The 6,645-nt window shown below is 32.1% G+C and overlaps 1 pseudogene; it reads left to right on the plus strand.

The window, feature by feature from the left end:
• Positions 1–3,228: 3,228 nt before the first annotated feature.
• Positions 3,229–3,885, plus strand: LOC125829527 (agamous-like MADS-box protein AGL62; annotated as a pseudogene).
• Positions 3,886–6,645: the final 2,760 nt, after the last annotated feature.

A 6,645-nucleotide genomic window follows, 5' to 3' on the forward strand; every position in this document is an offset into this window, starting at 1 on the left:
ATCTTCAGGCGCCTATTGATAGAACTCAACTAGATGACTATTGAGCGTGACTGGATTCAAGGGTGAGACAATTCTTTTAGGCTGCCATGGATCTCTCCTATTTAAGTCCACCCTTTTCGAACATAGACTATTTTTTTAAAGTGTTTTGTTTAGCTTCGGGGTTGTACCCTTGTTCTTAGACTTGTCGTTAGTAGAGTTTTCGTACATTGACTTTCAGGTTCTAAGGGTTGTTCTTCACCATTAGTTTGGTTAGTTATTTGTTAAAACTTTGGAGTTTATGGACACTCAATTTTTATAGTCATTTAAACCTGCTTCTGTATTTTAAATGCATAGTTTTTGGTTAAGTTGTTTAGTCTGGGTTGTAGTAATGGCTCTCCCACCAGATGGTTAGTGTGGGTGTCAATCATGACGGTCTGGGTCGTGACACGTACTCTCACACCAATATTAGATTTTTCGTATTCTTGCATTTTTATTCTCGTTTCGTTTGGAATCTTTGCTCGGCACAGAATTTGGAATTACTTTGTCTTCCCAGAGTATCAGTTCAATTGCTTATGTTTCATCTTTCCCCTTATATGCTCATACATTCAATGTACTTGCGTCATTCGATCTGCATCTTATTTATGATACATGTATTGGTGTTCAGGGTCATGAACAAGCATTTCATTGATCCCATTTCATTCTAGCTAGCTTTGGTAAACCTCTTTGCTTTCTGAAGGGCTCCACATTTACATTCTTTAGATTTATTAAGATATAGTGGGTATTGTCCTGACATCTATCGTAGTATTTAGAGGCTTCATAGACAGTAGTAGTTGAGGAGTCTTTTTCCCTTTCCCTTGTTAATTTTTTGAGACTTGAGTTGCCTTTTTATGGCTATTTGAATATTTCCAGATGTTTCTGAGTTTATCAATAGTTGAGACAATTGAGTTAATCTTTGCATTTGAAGTTCTTGTCGTTGAGTAATGTCTTCCCCTGAGTGCTAAGCAAGGTCAAGTATTCACTTGGAATCAGTGATGGTTCTAGAGTGTCGGTCAAGTCTAGGGTGTAGGCTCGAAGCGTGACAAAGGGGGAGAGATTACATTTCATTAATGAGGAACAATACTATAGTTGGACTTTTGTAAGGTAATATGATTTAGTATACTCAAACAAGATATCACTATAAAAAATAAATAAAAATACTATATTAATATTATATGCACATTGCGTGGATACGTATATTAGTAATGTATATACAACAATGATGAGACAAGACCACAATTAAAATTTTCAAAAATACATTCTCTCATACTCATTTTAACATTATGTCAAACACATACTTCCTCAATTTTATTGTTTGTGTTGAGGTAAAGTTGAATTTTATTTAGTTGTTTCTATCGAATCTGACCCGTTAATATTTGACCCACCCCGACCAACTTGCTTACTTATCTTTTTAAACCCCCTCGATGAAAATCATGCCCCTGCCTTAAAGTTTGCAATATTTGCAATAATTTGGCATGTAATCGTATAAGATTTATATCGATGTTGAGATTATTTCCCCAGAAGATGTCTTCCTAACTCCAACATTGATCCGTTTGGGAAATTCTTTCAATAAGTTGACTTCAACCTTTACCTTGACACAACTAGGTCTAGATTTTCTTATTGTAGCCATGTCAACATTTAACTGTTTTCCCACTGCTTTGGACATACGGATTCTTTAACGAAAAAAATTAGGTGATAGGGATGGAACAGAGGTCCATGCTAAGGCAGTAGTAGTTTCCGCCTCCGGGTTGAACTAGGGCTCCGACTTTAGAGGTCGCATCTGATAGTATACCCATCTTTAACCTTCAAAAAATATGCCCATTTTTTACATGACATTCAAGTAATATTCCATAGTAGTAAGGTGAATTAGGATGTGTCTATCACTCAAGAATCTTGCCTTACATTCCGCCTTGAATCTCACACAGTAAAGGACCAATTTTAAGATCTCTTCTAGTTCTAACCAGCTAAAAGAAAATTTTCCAATTATGGCAAATGGTAAATCTTCTTTAATGATTATGGCCTCAACCTCTTCTTCCTCCCATAATACAGTAGGTTCTCCATGGATATAAGTAATATATTTAATAGGGATAGGCATTGTGATTTTGTCTTCTACTTTATTCAAAGTCGTTGCATAGTTCAATGGAGTGTAGGGAATATTAGGAGAAATTTAGGGCCTATGTATTTGTATGGTATTATTTAGTACTATATTTGGTAGAAATTTAGGGCCTATGTATAAGTAATTCGTGGATTAGTTATACACCATACATGGTATAGGATGTATAACTAATACCTTCCATTTGGTGATATTAGGAATACATAGAATTTAATACCATGGTATTAATCTATGTAAAGACAAAAATACCCCTCAAATCCTTTTAACGGGTTTATTTATTTTGTGCATTTTATATTATATATTTGTACTAGTAAATTTATTTAAATAAATAAGTTTACAAATTTTATTATTTAGAAAGAGTTGTTTGTTGTTAATAAATCCAATACAAATCAATATAATATTTGAATGTGAGTTGTTTAGCATTTACAAATTGAGAAGGCAAATATATCACCACATGATATATATATATAAGCATTTTGGAGATAAATACCAATTAGAAGGTTAGAGACGATCCAGAAAGCACTTGATCATATCATGATCTGATTTGTAAGCCTACTTAATTAGGTCTTGAGTAACACGGTATAAATAATAATAACATTTAAAAATCCAAACCCCCGTGTATACTTGATGTGATACATTGTATGTATCTAAATGATGATCGACTAGGAAAATTCAATAGTAAATGCAAAATTCGTGTTGTTATTAAATAAAATGTTTTTATTAATCATTTAATATATTTTAAAAAAATATTGTTGTCAAATAAAATATCGGTCAAATGCAATCCAATAATATAATTCTAATTAGGAAAAAACTCTAAATGATGATCGACTAGAAACTTCAATGGCTAATGCAAAATTGGTATTATTATTAATGTAAAAGGTTTTTATTAATCATTAAATATATCTTTTTTTCCCAAATTGTTCTCAAATAAAATAGCGGTCAAATGCAATCCAATAATATAAATCTAATTAGGAAAAAAATGAATTGTCTAATTATAATAATTAACGTCTATATCATTAAGTTATTTTAAACCACAATTTCTTATATAAAGCTCTTGGTGTTAAGACCAAAAATCACAATTTCTTAGTGATAGTTTAGACATGACAAGAAGAATTAGCAAGGGTCGTCAAAGTCTTGACATGGTGAAAATAAAGAATGCTAGAAACTTAGGTGTTACGTTTTCTACGCGACGTGCTGGTCTGTTCAAAAAGGCCTGTGAACTTTGTACGCTATGTGGTGCTGAAATTGCCATTGATATATTTTCCCCGGACGGTAAAGTTTTCTCCTTTGGTCACCCTAGCGTGGACACGTTGGTGGAGAGTTTCCTTGGGAGGAACCTCCCTCCACCAAATAACGTTGTCCACAATCAACAAATTGTGGATCTTAGAAAAGTTGGTATTTGTGAGCTCAATACCAAGCTCATGAACCTCGAGGGGGTTCTCTAGATGGAGAAAATTCGCGGAGAATCCCTTCGAGAAATTAGGAAGAGAGCTGATGGTGTATAGTGGGAATCTCCCATGGAAGAACTTCACTTATTCCAACTTCAACACTTGAAGAAGGCATTGGAAATTTTGAAGCAAAAGGTTGAAAAAGAGGCACAAATGGTGAATAATAATGCATTCCCATTTCAGACATTGGGAAGTGCCTGGACTCCTCTTAATTGTGCTAGCTAAAGTTCTTCATATGGACTCAATGTTGGTGGACCCTTTGCTAATAGGGTTAGTGGATCTACTTCTTCCATAGTTCCTAATTACTAGTTCAGCCGTCATTCCTAGTGTGCATGTTATGGAATTGTCAAAAATAAAATATTATATTAAGTGTCTAGGTTCATTTATCATTTGAGTTATCCTGAGTGTTGTGTTCATCAGTTATGATTCAGTTGAAGTCAGTACTAAGTGTTGTGTTCATTATGTAATGTTTATCCGTTATGATTCTAGTAATTTTAATTATATATGTTATGTTATTAGTCTATTGCCATGTTGATTTTATCCTTTGAATTGCATTACATATTAATTTCTAGTTTATCAAAGATATTACAAACGTCCGGGGAGTCTCCTCCTTGCAGATCTGCTTCTACGATTCGTAGATATTTTAATTTGTGAAACACAACATCTTCATTTACTGTCCAATCTGTTCAAGGGAACCCTTGGAGATTGGGTAAATTAGCCAGCAAAGTCATGACTTCCCATGGTATACAAGTACCTTTTAATCGGAATTCCTTGAGATTAGATTGCGAGTTCTTCTTATGATTTCCGCAACAAGAGGATAACATATATATAGTGGCGATCCAATATCAAAACGTCTTATCTCTGACATTTTTCATATATCAACCCTGTCGATTCGACAAAGATTTCTCTAATCTATAAGCTGAGGTATAACACAAGAGAAATCATATTAATCAATTGAAAAAACATCCAATACCTTAAGCAATTTGAATTGTAAAACATTTGTTTCGGAATATCTGGTTGTATTGAAATAAAGGTGGAAAATCAGGACATCAAGACTTATAAAAGACTTTCTATGAGGTGGAAAATTACGACATCTCACATAATCAGCAGCATACTTGAGCCGAGTGGTTAATACCATTTGGTTTCTATTGTCATCGATCATTTGGAAATATTCTTCGCATTTGGTCCCATGCCTCACTACTCCATATATTTTCTTTGACAATTAGAAATCTCCTACCCTTCATACCTCTATACACAATCTCCATTAGTTGATCACTGCTCATTTAGTGATTGTTTCCTTTAATTGAAGACACAACTTCAAGAAACATTTGTCTCTCATTGTATTCTTCGGAGATAGTGATCCATGCATGTTTATTAATCGAGAAGGAATATATGATCAATCAATCTAAATTCTTTTGGCAAGTGTTATCTTACCTATACCGTCCATACCAAAAATTGGTACAAAAGTTAAATCGTCTGTTGTTCAAGTATGGTGTTGAGGTCATCCTCCATCCGAACAATAGTATTTTCGTCAAATGTTGTACCTTTTTCTAGTGCGGGATTTGCTGCTTGTTCTGAAGATTTGCTTCCATGCTTGTTAAACTCAACTTGTGCCACTGAATCAACATATTTTTCCACTTTTAGCAATTCTTCCTCCAAGTATTTACATGCCCCCCTAGTCATGAATCGTCACTTTGTTATACCACTTGGGCTTGAAAATAAAGAATAAGTGAGTTAGCCGTAGTGTGAAGAGTCTAGCTCCGACACAACAGAATACCTAAATCTAGCTCCGACCCCGACTTCAACATACGTGTTCTAAGCTTCAATGGAAGTTGGAATAAGCTTGATTCCTATGTGGCTTACTAAGGATTTACCTCTTAAAATTTAGGAGATTTTTTTTCCTACATAATGGAATAGGCAAATGTCTCTTTATATTATTAGATACACTAGTTGTGGACATGAGAGTTGCGCGTTTAGTCCTATCAAGTATTTCAAACTTTCTAAAATGACATTAATAATAGTACAACATACATGTGTACGTGTTTCAAATTTGTAAGTGAAAATACAATTTTCCATGTGAAAATATATGTTGCAACAATATAAAACAATTGCAAAAGACAATATAATGTTACTCTTGAACAATATAATTCAAGTAGAATATTGAATAATCTTGTTGATTTATATTACTAAAATCTAAACAAAACAAAGCTTAATTACTCCATTCTTCCAATATTGCAATCAAAATGTCCAAAAGCAAAATTGTCATCACACCAACCATTTGAGTTTTAACACTGCAGAAAACTACCACCAATATAAATTGCTCATATTTAAGAAAATTATTAGGCTTAGTGTCGCACAAATATAAATGGAACTCTCATTTTTATTTAAAAATGAAGTTGTTAATCTCATTCATACAAATTGTAGAAAAACTAAAAATAAAACAAAAAGGGTGAAAATGAACAAATATGTATGTGTTCGCAACAATATATTAGATAGACGATAAAGTTACACAATTAAAAATTTTCATTAATGAGACACATCGAATCATGACACATGAAATTTTTTTTTGTTTGAAAATTCAAAGAGTCACTGAATTGGAAGAGTTTAATACATTGTTTTCTCTTCTACTTTAATTAAATTACTTAATCTAATTGATTTTCATTATAATGTTATAACATAAGAAATAAAGTATAGTTGTTGGGCTTCATATACGATATTATGTAATCAAAATATTTATACTTAACAAATTAAGTAACCATATGATATATGATATATAGATTATTTTAAGTAAATTGAAAGATAAAAATAAAAATAAATACATTTTTTTTTTAAATGTTAACTAATTTATATTTTTAAAGGATAAAAATGTCTAATAATTTTCCATGAAAATATTTCTTTGAATTATTGACTTAATACCTTTCCACTTTTAGAATTTAGTGTATAATAATAATAATATTATATAATTACTATTTAATATTTAATTGATTGGATATTTCATAATATTTTTATTTAGTGTAGGGGTAAAATGGTATTTCAACTTTTAACTAAAAATGTAACTAATTTATTTTA

This window comes from Solanum verrucosum, unplaced genomic scaffold (assembly GCF_900185275.1).
Source record: "Solanum verrucosum unplaced genomic scaffold, falcon-dt-bn FXZP01001225.1, whole genome shotgun sequence".
In the NCBI taxonomy this organism is placed as follows: domain Eukaryota; kingdom Viridiplantae; phylum Streptophyta; class Magnoliopsida; order Solanales; family Solanaceae; genus Solanum; species Solanum verrucosum.